General features: G+C 36.1%; 1 long non-coding RNA gene across 2 annotated transcripts in view; it reads right to left on the reverse strand.

Moving 5' to 3' along the window:
• Nucleotides 1–510: 510 nt before the first annotated feature.
• The window catches only part of LOC140849532 (uncharacterized), a 96634-nt gene continuing 79026 nt past the window's right edge, over nucleotides 511–18118 (reverse strand). Inside the window, exons 1-3 of one of the 2 annotated variants that reach the window (XR_012131525.1) lie at nucleotides 16389–16501; nucleotides 8035–8138; nucleotides 511–682 (exon numbers count right to left, since the gene is read on the reverse strand). This is a non-coding gene — a long non-coding RNA (uncharacterized lncRNA). Of the gene's footprint in view, nucleotides 683–8034; nucleotides 8139–16388; nucleotides 16502–18118 lie in introns of those variants that run through there. The other variant, XR_012131526.1, reaches the window with a different exon arrangement.

Below are 18118 nucleotides of genomic sequence, written 5' to 3' on the forward strand. Positions count from 1 at the left end.
AAAACCTAAAAATTATGTGTGTCTCATCTGCACCTTCCTCAGATCACCTCTTACCAGATTAATGTCAAAGACATTCTAGAATTAAAAGACCAAAACTTTTTCTACAATATTGTGAAGTCCTTGTAAAAATACTTTATAGTGGCATCTAAATTGCAACTCTAAAGGTAAAAAAGTTATTTATGTTTGAAAGAGAAGTAAGGCAGATAAAATTTCATACAGATCAATGTGAATGATACACAATGAAATTAAATTGAGAAGAGAAAGATACTTATCAGACATAATTCACATCACATATTTTTAAGTTTGCCCAAAAGTAGTTACAATTTGGGAATCCCTGCTGTTGCTCACTTATCTTGTAACATTTTCTATTGATTGATAGAAGAATGCTAAATGAAACTGACATATAAGACTCACAAAATAGCCACACTCAATTTTGAGAACTGTTACTGTGTGTGTATATTAGTCTGCTCAGACTGCCATAGCAAGAGACCATTGACTGGGTGTCTTAAACAAGATGTTTATTTTCTCACAATTTTCTGGAGGATGGAAGTCCAGTATCAAGGTACTGGCAGGACTGGTTTCTCGCGACTCCTCTTTTCCTGCCTCTTGGATGGCTGCCTTATGCTCCTCAGTCTCTTGCTCTTCTGATAAGGTCACCAATTCTAATGGACTAGGCCCCATTCTTGGAAAAAAACATTTTAAAAAAAGTGTTAATCCAAAAGGTTAGCCTCTCTCACATACCAGCATGATTTCAATTGGAATGGTAACCTCCTGCTAGCAAATTTGAGTAATTCTGTACTGACAGTAGTAATCAAGAATTGGTTTGATTTACATTTAAACATAATTCATTTTCTTCTTCTTTATCCAAATTGTTCTACGACTGACCACCCTTTCAATGGAATAATTCCAGCTTCAGCAATGCATGTTTCTTTAAAAAAGAAATTATCAGCATTTCAGGTTATGAAAGTAACTTTTTTTCCTCAACTTGGAAAAAATGGGCAGGAAACAATTGTTACACCAGGTGACTGTACACTAATGATCACAGGAATGGCCTTATGAGTCAGGTTTCTTTTGCAATTATGTATGCCCTTTTCCTGCAGAAAAATTCCATCCTCCCAGTTTTCTGTGTGGTTTTGAAGGACTCGACAATATACCAACAGAAGACGTTCCTTTTATACTTTTTTTTTTCCTTTTTTCCTTTGATATTTTTTGTTGTGGTTTATAGGCCTCCTTTACTTACTCTAAATTGGCAGGCAGACATTTTGAAGGCGCAAATAAGAAGCGTGCTTCTACAGATGCATGAAGAAATTGTGTGCTGGAGCGATAACACTCTGAGTAAGGAAGATCTGAGCTCCGATTCTGATTCTGCCAAATACTTTGGTGTGTGCCCTTGGGAGCTGCTTACTTTTTCACATTTTACTTCCCTTATCTACTAAATGTAGAGAATTTAAGAAGCCTTGAAGAATTGCTGTAAATACCATAGATTAAAAAATATACTACACTGTTAGGTATATAGTAGGGCCTCAATAAATGGAGCTCATGTCTCCATTACCATGTCTTTACTTCTCATCAGCGTGTGGATAATGAAGCAGTCATAATGTGTAGTATTAATTCAGATTTCCCTTGCTGGAGCATGATGGCATAACTTAGGTCCTTAAGCTCCTCCCCTGAGCCTCAAAGTTATTTCCAGTCTTCTGTAGAAGAGGGTCTTACTTGAATTCACATCACACACCACTCCTTATAGTCTTCCTTGCTAATGCCCCTGGCTGATGGCCTCCACCTCAGAAGCAGCTGCCATCATTATTCTCTGCAATGCTGAGCTGCCTCCCTGAGCTCCCAAAGCTTTAAACTTCAGAGCCACTTAGCAGTCCCTGGCGCCTCCACAGAGTGCAGAGGGATGGGAGGTAGAAACTTATGCAGGGCACCTGGGTCAAGAGAATACACTGGCCTGCCCGTTCATCTAGGCATATTTGTGCAAAGCCACTTGTTTTTGTTTCTCTCCAAACAGAAACAAAACAAAAATCCATTATACAAATCAGCTCCTGGCAGCATAGCCCATCATTTTCTCAGATTTATTTCTTCTTGTCTAAATTCTGGTGTCAGCCAAAAGTGGGACTTTCATTTCACTGATAAATATGGATGCCCAGTCTTGTCTTATTTAATCTTAAGACTACCGGATCAATCACCCATAGGTTTTAGTTCATTATGTCATGGATTATCAAAAGCTTTTTTTACTTCAGGTAACTTTTTATTTTTTAAAAAAGCACATACACTCTGTTTCTATGTATTTTGCCAAATGACACTTTATACCCCTTCCCACAGGTGTTGCCCCTAACAGCGATCAGGCTACCCAGTTAAAATTTTTCCATCCTATATAGTACGGGGAGTTGTTTTCCATTTGTAAGGTATAGGTAAAATGACATAATTCAGGAGGTTTCTAATTTCCTGCATTCTCTCTTCTAATCATATAAGCTCTCATTAGCAACTTCATTATGGACAGTCACAATCCCCAGAAAGAGGGTTTAGAAAGAAAGAAATAGTATTTTTTCACTTGTGTAAATTAAGGGAAACCTCACTAAAATAGAGTCAGGAGGCCAGCAGGGGGAGCTTGTATGCTCTACAGCTCCCTGACAATTGCAGATCCGAACCAGAATAGATGGACCACACTGCTTTTGCTACAACTGTACCCCATCAGAGGAAGGTTTTCCTCCTGCCCTGGCAACAGCCCAGCCAATGAGAGACCGTTACAGTTCAGCCAATGAAAAGCCACTAGCCTTGGAACTCCCAGTTTACTCCATTTGCCCTTGTTTATAACAGCCCATCCAAAGCCGTCCTTTCCTCTATAAAAGAGCGGTCCTCTCCTTTGTTCTCTGGACTTGGCTATGGTTTTGCCACAGTTTACTTGTCCTGAACCGCAGTTCTCTGCTATTCCAAAATAATCCATTTTTTGCTGGTAGAATCACTGACAGTCTTATTTTTAAGGTCAACACAACTAGATTTTTGAAGTAAAATAACTGTTTATTTTAAAAGATTAAATTAAAGAATGGAGACACCCAGAGTACAATTTAGTAAACTTTGTTATTACACCAAATTTTTTTCCAGTCACTGCTTAATCTAACACTAGTTTTACTCCAAGGCTTGAGTAGAAGCTATCCATCTGCACTGTGCTAGCTTGGGGTTTGAAACGCTCTGCATTGGTTGTTAGTTATTGTATTAAATCTTGGAAAGCACATTATATACTTTCTTCAGTTATCAACGGCTTCATTGAATCACAGCTTCAAATAGTCTACTCTTCACTGCGCTCCAAACATGAGGCAGAAGAGAGAAGTCACTCTTGGGGAGCAAAGGAGAATAATGGTAACAATAGCTAACATTCATTCTTACATGCTTATAATACTTAACAGTGTATGCCCAAAACTCCTCTAAGCACTTTATATTCATCAAGTCATTTATTGACTAAACACAGGGATTAACATCATAGGTGTTTCACTCTCAGATATCTGAGTTTGACTAATGCTATGAAGCTGAAAGGGTGAAGCGTGGACCTTGGTGAACCCAGTTACCCACAGACAATAAAAATATAAGCAAAACAATCAGATTCAGCCATTTCAAAATTCTGCAATACAACCAAAGGCAGAGAACAAAAAGCAAAATCTATTCAAGGAAAACTACTGAGTATCTCATTAAAAAAGCAGTGCAGTCTATGTCATTTTGGCTGGCAAATATTCCCATTTCTCTGTCTCCAACTCTGGGGTGAAGTGGCCATGAAATGCCTGCTGCCTCTCAGCCCACAGAGAACATTGAACCTCTTTGGGAGCTCTAGTAAAAGCTCTATCTCCAGAGGACAGTCAATCTTTTGACTAAATTAGCAGCTCCCTGGAAAATCCATATGCCCAGGTTATTGTTTCTATTTGATTTGATTTGAAGCTCAGATTGGGTGAAAAAAAAGTCCCATCCCCAGGGCATTAGTGAAAACAATAGCAATCTACTGGTAAAGCTGTAATATCACAGCTGCCCAAGGCTTTAACTGCAGCTGAGGCAAACAAGAGCCTGTACCAAAATTTTTTAAAAGAACTGGCACACTAAATGACCATACAGAACTTCAGAAAGTTGACATATTTCTGAGGCTCTAGAAGGCTGTGCACATGTGCAGGGCTATGCCCAGGACCAGGGATGTCCCCAGGCCCCAGAAAGACCCGAGGAGGGAAGAAGCCCAGTCATTCACCTCTGACTGACTGTAAAGCCTTGAGCAAGCAGGAAGTGAAAAATAAGGCTAATTCCTATTACCCCTGAGATCTGAAGGTGTGCTTCAAACAAATTCCCATGGCAAAAGGTGCAAGGAATAAGCACCAGCTCAAGGCAATTAAGGAAATCTGACCACTGAAGTACACTGACCCAGGGTGAACCCTAGGTCCCAGTATTAACAATAAAAACAAGAATATTTTTAAAAGCTAGCAGATAACTCAGAGAACCCACTGCAAGGAATATAGAATCTATGGTTTTAGTCTGAGAAAGTTGCTGAATGAATAAGCAGCAAGGAGAAAAACAACAAAAAACAGCAATAAATAGGAGTGGAAGGGGAGGGGAATGGGTGGGATACCAGAGTTGTTACCATATGATATCTACATTGTTCAGATTACAACATTAAATTACGAGACATGCAAATGAACCAGAAAAGAACCTGTACAAAAGAAGAGAATGGCCAATAGAAAACGTCTCTGAAATGGCCCAGAAGAGGACTTTAAGTCAATTATTATAAATATCTTCAAAGAAGTAAAGGAAATTATGTCTAAAGAATTAAAGTGTGACAATGGTGTCTCTTTAAACAGAGTACTTCAATAAAGAGATAGGATGAGAAAAAGGAACCAAATAGAAATTCTGGAATTGAAAAATTAAATAAATGAATTGAAGAATTTATTGGCAGGACACAACAGCAGATCTGAGCTTGATTAACAGCATTCAATCCTGGCTATTCCTCAAAGTTCCTCAAAAGTCAAACTTAGAGTTACAACATAACTCAAAAATTCCACTCCTTCATATATATTGAATGAACTCCTTCATATATATTGTGTCATATAGAAATGTGGACACAAGTGTTCACTGTAGTAATATTCATAATAGCTGGAAAGTGTAAGCAACCCAAATGTCCATCAGATGATGACTGGATAAATAAGAGGTAGAATATCCATATAGTGGAATATTATTCAGTCATAAAGAGGAATGGGGTACTCACACATGCCACAACATGGATGAACCTGGAACACATTGTGTTAAGAAGCCCAGTCACAAGGTGATTCTATTTATATGTCCACAATGAGCAAATTCTTAGAGACAGAAGGTAGATTATTGGTTGCTTAGAGCTAGAGGAGGGAATGGGATTTACTGCTAATGGTACTGGGTTTCTTACCGTGGGGATAAAAGTGTTCTAAAGTTCAGTTTTTGCAAGAGCTGTACAACTCTGAATATAAGACAAACCACTGAATTGTATGTATGCTTTAAATGGGAGAATTTTATGGTATGTGAATTGTATCTCAATAAAGCTGGTTAAAAAAATTTTTATTTAACCTCTCTGAACCTGGGATCCTACATATGTATAATACTACATTGTGTTGTAAGAATTAAATGAGGTCATGAATCACGTGCTTCAAACAACCCAAGACATAGAAAGTAACTTAGACCACCAAGTTTTCTACCAGCTTTCTATGAAATGTAAAAGGAAGAAACAACAATATAGTGGGTATGTTTTGTTTGTTTTTTTACTGTTGGACCCAGTTAAAAAAAAGTCATAGTTCCTTCTTAAATGACAAAGTATCTCCCTTCAGTAGGTATTAAAGACTGATACTTAGCCAAAATCATTCACAAGGTAAAACACCACTTTTCATTCATGTATAAACAGGTTCCTTTAAGAATTTAGAGCTGTAAATTTTAAAAATACATGAGGCTTCAACAAAGATTTAAAACAAAGACATATATCACTTTAGATTTATCTATACAATGCACCAAGGATGTATCTACAGTAAGAGTTGAAGTCTGGTAGTTTTATTAACTATCAAGTAAATTTGACCAAGGCCTATGATGTAAAATATAGAAATATGTGTATTGCAAATCTCCAAAAGGAGGTGGGAAGATGAGCAAAATAGGTGACAAGGATAAAGAGGTACAAACTTCCAATTATAAAGTAAGTAAATCATAGGGATGGAAAAACAGCATAGGGAATGAAGAAGTCAGCAATGTTGTAATTTCTAATATTGCAATTTTGTTGTATGCTGGCAGATGATAACTATACTTACCATGATAAGCATTTAGTCATGTATATAATTGCCAAATCACTATGTTGTACATCTGAAATCAATATAATATTATGTATCGACTATATTTTTTAGAAAATCTCCAAAAGTACACACAGAAAGTAGTGTACATTTCTCCTTTCACCATGAAATCCTTTTCCTTTTGAAGATGCTTTTGGGACTATTGTTCTACAAAACACATTTGCCAAAACCTGTATGCAAGCAATATATGTGAAATAACTCTTCCTTTTCTTTTCCACAAGTGGACTTTTATGGGTCTGCTAAGGCAGTAACTGTTTTCTTTGTGATGCTGATGAAAGGTATATTTTTCTCCAGAAAAAAAAGAACACACATAAATTTTACCTGCAATTTCAGGATGTCCATAGCCTTTCTCTAAGGGATAACAGTGGTGTAAAATTCTTTCAAAAAGTGAAGAATTTTCTTGAACCCTGTGTGCTAACTTTTGTCATGGAAATTAAGTCTTCATGGTTCCTTCTAAATTTCTATAGTCCAGACATTAATGATGGAATTATTTTACACATGATGGTTCTAAGAGTAGTTCTTGTCTCCTCTTTTGTAAACAGAAAACATAAAATTATTAAACCTCTTCTAAAGAACATAAAACACTAAAAATTACTTGATGATTAAAAATACATACTGAGGTGCCCTGAGTTCAGAAAAGAATGCAGAGTAATTATATTTCAAATGTAGCACCTTTCATCCAAGGTGCTCACATACTCTTTGCAGATAACTGAAATCTTGCATTATTTATCTTATTTCAAATAATCTGTAGCTCAAGTACAGTCAACTATTTGTCCAATACACACTAAATTTTGGTTTGTAAAAAACATCTCTGTGAAGTAGGGCAGAGACATGGGACAAGCATTATGATTAACTCTTCTCCCTATGATGAAAAATGCCAAGATATAAACAGTATAGTAAGAACAGGAGGGACCCCATCTTAAAGCTAAAATTTCATTCTAAAAACCAGAGAGTTAAGAAGTAAGATTTCTAACATATTCTTTAGTAATCAGTCAACAACCTGTCTTAGGGCAGGACAAGTAGTCCTAAATGCTATGTCCCTACTGCTTGAGAGTAAACTATCTTGGAGAAGAACCAGATCAATAAATTCCTTGTGTTAAGTTTATCATACAAAATTATCTAGAAGACTATAGATGAGGACATAGTGTCCTTTACTAGAAATAGATATCATGAGACCACATGTCAAGCCTACACCCCTGACCCCCACCTCTCTGCCCTTTGCCCCATTCTTGAAATCCTTAGAAGACAGAATCCCCAGCCTTTCGGTGTGCCTCCTACCTGAGGGTGCCTGCACTCCTCTTTCTTCAAGTGTGCACTTTTGCCTTAAATAAAATATTCTCTTTCTCAACTTACTGCATTTTGTCTCTGTGCTCTTCCAGTGGTAAGCATCTTTGTTACTTCATTATTTCATCCTATTTTCTGAACTTTAGCACAGGTCTTCACTCTCTCTCTCCTGCTTCAGCCTCCTTGCTTTCTGCTACCTGTGTGGCAGCTGCAATTTCCTGCTACTCTCACTTTAATTAATTCCTTCCTTACCTACACTCACCTGATCTACTAGAGAATTATTTCTCGTTCAGAGTGAAGAACTCTCCCTCATCCAGGTTGAGGTTTCACCTAGTGCACAGGGATAGACCTCCGCAGATGCAGCTGTCCGGCAACACCTGTGTTCACATTCACTTTAAAACAAAAAAATTAATATACATACAACTTCCTTTGCTCCAACAAGGAACAGGAATCAGTCAGGAAGAGGAGAATGTATCAGTGGGAATGTTGGGGGATCTTTATGCTTCTAGGGTGCTGGAGGATAAGCTGGAAAAGATAAGTAGGGCACAATATCAGCAAATGTTTCTAATTCACATGAATCTAATTCATACATGTTTCACAGTTATGATGTTTCACATCAGCCATGGTGCCAGATACTCAAGATAAAAGGATGTTCTTTACTCTTGAGATAGTCTAGACCAGTGCTGTCCAATAGAAATACACTGTGAGCCACATATGCAGCTTTAAAGGTTTTCAATTTATGTTTAAATTTTCATTAAGTAAAGTTCACTTCTTCTGCGTATGTAATTATGTAAGTGTTGGCAAATGAATGCTGTATTAATTTTCTATTGCTGTTATAACAGAATACCATACACTTGATGGATTAAACATCATAAATGTGTTATTTTATTGTTCTGCAAATCAGAAGTGTGAAAGTATCTCACTGGACTAAAGTTAAAGCACTGATAGGGGTGCATTCCTTTTTGAAGGTTCTGGGTAGGACCACTTTCCTTGCCTTTTCCAGCTTCCAGAGGCTTCCCAAATCTTGGCTTTCTCCATCTGCACAGCCAGCAAAGGCAAGCTGACTTCTTTTGAGCTCACATTACTGTGACCTCTTTTTTCCCGAAACTCCTCCACTTCTATGGACACTTGTGATTATTCTGAGCCCATGTGGATAATCTAAAATAATCTCCATATTTTAAAATGAATTGATTAGAAACTTTAATTCTGTCCATAACTTTAACTCCCCTTGACCAGGTAACCTATTTGTCTGGGGATTAGGAAGTGGACATCTTTGAGGGCTATTAATCTATCACAAATGCATATAGTTATGTAACCACCACCAGTGTCAGGACACTGAGTAGTTCCAGCCTCCCAGACACTCTTTCTCCTCTTTTGTACTCATATTCCCCTGACAAATGCTGATGTGTTATCCATCTTTCTAGTTTGCTTTTTCCAGATGTCATATACATGGAATCTGCCAAACACACACACAAGAAAAAGGCAAAACTGTAAAATGATGAGTTGAATTTATTTGGTGTCGTAAGGATTACAATTGGGAAATAAAGATGTGGGAGGAAACCCAAGTGTATGCTTTGAAGAGGGGAAAGGGCTTGGGGTTTTTAAAGGCAAAATGGGAACTCAAGGGACTTACATGAGGTGTTTTAAAATTATTACAATTGGCTAAAGTCATTGTGGCCTACCCTTTGCTATACATAATTGGTTGCTAAGGCCCTTCACTAGACAAAAGTTCCATTTCGTTGCAGGCAACAGGTGTTTCTCCAAGATGTTTATGGTTTGGCAGAATATAAAGTTCAACATTCTTCCTAGAACAGTCAATTTCAGAGAAGAGGATATTCATAGACCCCATTTCCTTAGTGGCTCCCCAACTCTATTTTAGTTTACTCTCATTGTCAATGTTAGCTTCATTTTACCTACCTTTATAAATCATTTAGTAGTAGCCTTTTAAGTCTGGCTTCTTTAAATTGGCATTGAAAATTACTTAAAGTAATTATTTATCCATCTTGTGGTAAATACCAGTAGTTTGTTCCCTTTCTTTTGTTGAGTTGTCTTTAAGGATGTACGTTTTATTTTCTCACCATTTGAAAGATATTTCATTGTGTCCAATTTTGGAGATTATGTATAAAGCTGCTTATAAACCTTTGAGTACAGGATTATGTGTGAACATAAATTCTCCTTTCTCTTAAGTACTCAGGAGAGTACTTAATGGCTAATGATGTTGGACATCTTTTCATGTGCTTATGTGCCATTTGCATATCTTCTTTAGTGAAGTGTCTGTTCAAATATTTTGCAGATTTTATTATTGAGTTGTTTGTTTTCTTATTAATGAGTTCAGATGTTCTTTATGTGTTGTGGATAAATGTTCATCCTGGGATATGTTATTTGAAAGTATTTTCTCCTAGTCCATAACTTTGCAGTCTCTAATGGTCTTTAAAAGACCAAAACTTAAATTTTGAAGATGTATTTATCAATTTTTTCTCTTACACTTTGTGCTTTTGTTGATGTATCTGAGAATTTTTTGCTTAACCAAGCCACAAATATTTTTGTCTGTTTTTGAATATTGTGAATTAAATTGACTGACTTTTGAAAGTTAAATCAACCTTGTATTCCTGGAATATACTCCACATGGTCATGAGGTATTACTTTTTTATTTTCCTATATTTATTATTTTTTTCAAGGTATAATTGACTGATATAACATAGTAGTTTCAGGTATATGACATAATCATTCAATATTTGTTTATATTGTAAAATGATCTCCACTAAAAGTCTAGTTAATATTCATCACCATAGTTACAATTTATTTTTCTTGTGATGAGAACTTCTCACATCTACTCTCTTAGTAACTTTCAAATATACAATTCAGTATTATTAGGTAGTCACCATACTGTACATTATATCCCCATGACTTATTTTATAGCTGGGAATTTGTATTTTTCAACTCCCTGCACTCATTTCACTCCACTCCCAAGCAGCTCTGGCAAGCACCAGTCTGTTCTCTGTATCATAAACTCAGCTTGTTTGCTTCTTTGGTTTGGATTTTGGGTTTTTTGGTGTTTTTTAGATTCTACATGTAAGTGAGATCATATGGTATTTGTCTTTATCTGTCTGAATTATCTCACTTGTCATAATGCCCCCCAGATCCATCCACATTGTCACAAATGGAAAGAATTTTCTTTTATATGGCTGAATAATATTCCACTGTGTATATTTACCATGTTTTCTTATCCATTGATGGACACTTAGGTTGTTTCCATATCTTAGCTATTATAAATAAAGCTTCAGTGAGCATGAGGCTGCATATATCTTTTAGAGTTAGTGTTTCTGTTTCCTTTGGATAAATATCCAGAAGTGGAATTGCTGGATCAAATGATAGTTCCATTTTTAATTTTTTTGAGCAGTCCCCATAGCCACTGAGTTTTTCACAGTGGCTGCACCAATTTACATTCCCAATAGTGCACAAAAGTTCCCTTTTCTCCACATCCTTACCAATACTTCTTATTTCTTGTTTTAACAACAGCCATTCTAACAGGTGTGTGATGATATTTCATTGTGCTTTTGATTTGCATTTTACTGATGATTTGTAATGTGGAATATCTTTTCATGTGTCTGTTGGCCATCTTTTAAAAATGTCTATTCAGATCCTCTGCCCATTTTTTAACCTTTTTTATCTATTGATTTGTATCAGTTTTTTATATATTTTGAATATTTTCTCCTTTTATACATTACAAATATATGACCTTATGAATTTATAATATATCATTCACAAATATTTTCTTACAATGGTAGGTGCCTTTTCATTTTGTTGATGGTTTCCTTTGCTGTGCAGAAACTTTTTTAGGTTGATCCAGTCCCACTTGTTTATTTTTACTTTTGCTGCCTTTGTTTTTGGTGTCAATCCAAAAATTATTGTCTTGACCTATGTCAAGCACCTTGCTACCTATGTTTTTTTCTAGGAGTTTCATGGTTTCAGGTCTTTAATTCAACTCTTATCCATTTTGAGTTAATTTTTGTGTATGGCATGGCATGAGACAATTATCCAATTTCATTCTTTTGCATGTGACTGTGCAGTTTTCCAATACCATTTATTGAAGAGACTGCCCTTTCCCCATTGTATATTTCTGTCTCCTTTTCAGAAATGAATTGGCCATATATGTGTGGGTTTATTCCTGAGGTCTCTATTCTGTTCCATTGATCTATGTATCTGTTTTTATGTCAATGTAACACTATTTTATTACATAGCTTTGTAGTAGTTTTAAATTAGGGAGTGTGATGCCTCTGGCTTTATTTTTTCATTCTGAGGTATTAGCTTTTTTTTTAATTGTTGATTTAAACTTGCTAATGTTTTTTTTTAATTGCCTCTATGTTCCTAAGGGAGGGATACTGATCTGTAGTTTTCTTTTCTTATAATGTATTTTGATTTTTTATCTGGGTTATGGTTGCTTCAGAGAATGGGTTGAGAAATATTACCTTTTCTATTTTCTGGAAGAATTTATCTAGAATAAGTATTATTTCTTCCTCAAATGTTCACAGATTCACCAGTGAAGCCATCTGGGACTGGAATTATCCTTGTGGGAAGTCTTCTAACCAGAATTACATTTTTTTAAATTATTATAATAAAGTATATAATTTAAGTGAATCCAAAAAATTCACTAAATTTACAGATTTAATTACAGATACAGCACTGTTCTGGCTATCTATTTCTTCTTGAATTAGTCTTCATAGTTTGGGTCTTTCAAGTAATTTGTCCATTTCATTTAGACTGTCTAACTTATTAGCATAAAGTTGTTCATAATATTACCTTATTATCTTTTAAAGGTATGAATGATATGTAATGGTGTCATTTTTCTCACTCCTGATATTGATAGACTGCACCTTCTCTATTTTTTTCCTGCTCACTCTGGCTAGAGATTTATCAATTCTATTGATCATCACCATGGCCCAGCTTTTGATTTCATTAATTGTCTCAAGTGTTTTTCTGTTTATGACTTCTTGGACTTGAACATTGATTTCACTTTTTCCTTCTGCTTACCTTGTTTTAATTCACTCTCCTCTAGTTTCTTAAGTTGCAAGCTGAAGGCATTGATTTGAGACAGTCCTTGTTCTCTGAAACACGTTCTTATACATGCTATAAATTTCTCCCTAAGTACACTTTAGCGACATCTTATAAATTTTGATTTGTTGTCTCTTCATTTTCATTCAATCCAGAATACCTTCTGATTTCCCTTTTGATTTCTTCTTTAAATCTTGGGTTATGTAGATGTGTAATCTGGTTTCCAAATATGTAAGAATTTTACCAAGATCTTTCTATTATTAATTTCTAATTTAATTCCATTGTGATGACTTACTTAGTATGACTTTAACCCTTTCAAATTTACTGAGACTTGTATTTTGATCCAGAATATGGTCTGTCTTGGTAAATGTTCCATAGACACCTGCAAATATGTTTTGTTGAAGTCTTCTCTATACTTGCTAATTTTCTGCCTGGGTGGCCAAACAATTGTTGAGACAGAGCATGAGAACTCTGATATAATTGTGGATTTGCTGATTTGTCCTCTCAGTTCTATCATTTTTTTCTTTATGTATGTTGAAGTACTATTATTAAGTGAGTAAATCTTTTTGGTTATTATGTCCTCATGAGGGAGTTACACCTTTATCATTATGAAGTGACCTTCTTAATCTCTTGTATATTCTTTGCTCTGATTTCTAATTTGATAGTAACCAGCCACTTTATCTTGCTTTGCTTACTATTAGCATGATAAAACATTTACCAACCTTTGACATAAATCCTATTTAAGTATTTTTCTTTAAAATGTGTTTCTTATAGGCAGCATATGATTGGATCTTGATTTTTTTCACCAATATGAAAATCTCTGCCTTTTAATGGAAGAAGGGGAATTATATCATTTATATTTCATGTTATTATAAATAATAATTAAATTTAAGTCTATCACCTTGCTAACTGTTTTTCTATTTATCCCATTAGACCTTTATTTTGGTCTATGTTTTCCTTTTTCTGCCTATAATTCATAGGGGTGTTTTTAGAAGTGTGTTCTTTAATTTCAAAATATTGGAGAGTTCCCTGATATATCTGATATATCTCTGCTATTGATTTCCAACTTGATTCATATTATTTTAATTATTTTAAATTTGTTACGGTTTGTTTTAGGAACTAGAATATAATCTGTCCTGGTGAATGTCCCATGAGTACCTGGAAAGAATATGTATTCTTCTATTGTTGGGTAGAGTGTTCTGTTTAAGTCAATGGGGTCAAGTTGACTGATAATATTTTTTAGTTCCCTGAAAGATATTTTCTCTGGATATAGAATTCCATGTAGACAGCTTTTTAAAAAATTATTATTCTTTCAGCACTTACAGAATGTCATTCCAGGTTGCTGGCCTCCACGGTTTTTGACAAGATATCTGTGTAGTCATTTGAATTATGTTACTTAGGTATTGTCTAGCTACTATCAACTTTTTTCTTATTTTGGTTTTCCATAGTTTGATTATCATGCATCTGAGAACTGCTTCTTAGTGTGTTCTATTTTTTTGGATTCACTGAGCCTCTTGAATTTGTAAATTTATGAATCTTGAAAAATATGGGAAGTTTTCATTCATTATTTCTTCAAACAAAAATTTTTTTTGGTACTGAACTCTTTCTCCTTCCCTTTTTTCCCTTCTGGGACTGCAATGACATGAATTCTAGACCTGCTGATGTTGTCTCGTATTGTGTTATAAGACTCTGTTCATTTTTTTAGGTCTTTTCTCTGTGTTCTTCAAATTATTTAATTTCTATTGGATTCTGTTATCTCACTTCCATTCTATCTTAGTGTCTGTCCAATGTATTTTTAAATTTTGGCTTATCATATTTTTTAGCTCTCAAATTTCCATTTGAAAACTCCTATTATTCCTATTTCTCTGATGATAACTATCATCTTTCAAGAGCATTAACTTTATTTCATTGAAGATGATTCTAATGCTTTTGCTTTTCAGCCTTTGGCCAAGACTGAGGTCACCTTGTGTTTGGCATCTACTTTTTGTGTTTTCCCTTAAGTATCTGTTAGATTTTTGTGATTCTTAGAATGTCACATAATTTTGGATTATATCCAGGACATTTTTTAACTTGTAAGTTTCTAGGTCCTGTTAAAAATCCTCTGGAGAATGTTCATTAAAAAAAATGTCTAATCAGTATGAGTAGCTTCATACTGCCAAGAAGTTTCATCTCAGTGGTGATGGTCCCAATGTCAGTACTGTTTCCAAAGTCTTGCTGTGTTATTTTGGTCTGCCTAGTGCATGCTCTGCTTAGAAGATAGCCTGAGATTTGGGTCACAGTTTATATTGTGTTTCAGTCTTCAAAGTCTTTACTTTGCTTTGAAGGAGATATTCCACCTATAGCCAGCTAAATGGTGATTTCAAGAGTTATGCCCTTATATATCCAATATTCAGAGATCCATTTCTCAGCTCTCTCTTCTCTGGGTTTTCTCCACATTGTCTGATTCCCAGAGGCAACTTTTCCTGGTTCATCTAGCCAGAAAGACAGACTCTTCTCAGATATTTAGCCACCCCCACTACAGTAATGTTGGCAGTTCTGTGTAAATGAGGCTACTTTGTGACTAAGTGGTAAAGGAAAAGAAGATTATGAACATGCTTTAGACAACAGGAGATCCTTTTCTTGTTCTTCTGGCTAGAGAGACAATACATCTCTCAAGGTTTTAAGTCCCTGTACCACCAACCATACCCAGGTTGGCTGGGTAAGGTTAGGAGAGAAAAGAGAAAAAAGAAGATGGGAGGATTCCCTCAAAATCTCCATCATGCAGAGGTCATTTTTTATAGTCCTTTAGTAAAAAAGAGGATTTCCCCTTAAATTTTTGCTTTCAGCATCTGCCATGCAGTTCTGAGATTTGTCCCTTCCTCAGGTCAAAGTTGGGTGGCAAAGGAGTAAAAAGAAAAAATGAAACTCATGCCCATAGCCCATCCCTCAGCTCCACCCCCATATGAGTCATTACTCATGTTCAGACTTCAATCCCTAATCCTTTTGCTATTGTAAAATCAGTAGGAGACACAGGCTATAGGAAGCTTATTCATCTTGGCCAGCCAACAATGTAGTTACATATTTTCTAGTAACCACATTAGACAAGCAATAATGAGCAGGTAAACTTGTTTGTACAGAATATATTTAATTTGATATACAGAATTTTATCATTTAAGTATCTAATTAATATAAAAATTATTGAGATATTTTACATTGCTTTTCTTGTACTAAGTCTTTGAAATTTGGTGTGTATTTTTCACTTACATCCTGTTTCTGTTTGGTCTAGCCACATTACAAGTGCTAATAACCACAGGTGACTAGTAGCTACTATGTTGGACAGCACAGGTCTAGTCTATAGGGCAATGCCTGTCATTAGAGAGCACTGGATATCTTGCTAAAATTCAAGTTATGATTCAGGAATCTGGGGAGGGATCCAGGTGGTTCCAATACTTCTGGCTGTATGCTTTGAATCACAAGACAATAAAGCCAGGTATGTTACTTTTAAAACAAAGTCTGTATTCCAGATATATAGAGAGGCATATAGGATATACCCTATGTGAGTGTCCTGTTTCTACATGTTTGCCCTGATAATATCACACTTCTGTCCACCCCAAGGCCTTCTCCATCAGAGGGAACATGTTACTGTAATACTGGCCACAAGCATTTACTTTTGTTCTTTTTTATCCCCCTATAAATCACACCTGAAGGGACAAATTACAGAAATAGGTTCTGTGAATGTCTCACTTTAATCCTTGACAATTCCCTCTCCATGGCCTTGGTGCACACGTAACTTGGTAGAAGGGAGAGACAACCTGATGTTTGGATTTTGTAGGATCTGTAAATTCTGGTCCTGTTGTGGAAGCAGTTCTATAAAGGAAAGAATAATTATCTTTTTTTTTTTTCTGTATGATAACTAATCATCAAAAATCACTTTGGCATATTTCTTGGACAAACCTGTTTTGAATGATGACCAAAAGGAGAACTAAAAGTGATCTGCGTTTGAGTAAGAGCTTAGCCTCCCTATTAGTCCTCACCTTCATCCCATGACTTGCTCTTACTTGAGTGTGTCAGTCACTTCTGCAAATTCCACAATGCACATAAACTTAAAGAAGGGACCAGACCCTTCTCCAGGATGCAGTAAGTACACCCAGTCCTGAGCTTTGTTGGGGCTCCATAATGCATGGGGGACCAGTTTTCAAAATATGTACATAGCAGGATCTCAGTAATTACTTCTTTGAGGGGAAAAGCAAAACCGTTATGCTATCACTATTCACAGACCAATTATTTAAAAAGTAGTCATACATTCTTTTAACCAGAGTATCTATGTGTCAATATCCTATTTTAAATGACAGACAGCTTATTGAATTTTTCTGGAAGATGTTATACCTTTAACTCTAAGACTTAGGAAACTATCTAGAGACTCTTTCTTTAAATTAATAAGGCTCAATTTTAAGCAATATTGCCCTCCTTTCAGTAAGCCCTGCAGAAAGATTATTAGCCACACAAAGTAAGAGACCAACCCATTTGATCCATAGGAAGCCCAAGCACTGTGGTCAACATCCTGGACCTTAGCACACTCATTTCCCTTTTTCTCTGTGCTATTTAAGGAAAAAGAAGAACTTAACTACTTCCAAACAAATCAGTTGCCATTGGGCTACCCATTATCCCAGTATCCCAAACTGTTGGGAGGTTGTGTATCCTGGGGGCTGGGAAGGAAATTCTGGTCAGGATAACATAACCTAACTGTGTAAACTGGGCTATTTCACTTAACCTCTAGATTGTTAAGCAAGTGGTTTAGTTAATCCTTCAGAAGGGAGAACTTGAAAACTCCTTATGGGGTTGGAGGAGAGAACCATGCTGATGTAAGAAAGCTGACATGTTTTTTTTAAACAATATCAAAATGTTTCCAGGAAAAGTCTGGACAAGCTATGAATACTGCTTTAAGAAAAGAAGGAAAGTGCAATTATAAAGGCTAAAGATCTTTAAAATATCATACACTAAAATATCATACACTAAAATCTTCATAGTGATGATAACAGTAGATGCAAATATCAGTAGTTTATTTGGGGGGTGATCCCAGGAAACATCAGTAAGAGAGTAGATAGGTAGACAAGACAAAAAAGGAAGCCAACGCTGGGTACATTTCAGGCAGGTTATCATTGCGACCGACTGGAGCTCCTTCCACTGAGGACATCTGGGGGAAGTGTAGAGCCCACCTCACTCAGCATTGTCTCATCTCACAGAAGAAGACTGAAGTCTTCCCCTGTGGAGAACAACTTCCCCAGACCACTCACCTGCCTTATGAATGGGGTGAACCTGGTTTCTGTTGCCAGAGAATGTGCTCAAGAGGACAGTCAGAGGCGCTTACAGTGAGAAGCAGTCAGCATGCAGGGGAGGATGAGAGCCAGTGATATGGGCGGGGAACCAAGGGGTACAGGACCAGCTCTGCTGCAGTCCTTTTAGTCTTTGAGCTT

Source organism: Manis javanica, chromosome 5, assembly GCF_040802235.1.
Source record: "Manis javanica isolate MJ-LG chromosome 5, MJ_LKY, whole genome shotgun sequence".
NCBI lineage: Eukaryota > Metazoa > Chordata > Mammalia > Pholidota > Manidae > Manis > Manis javanica.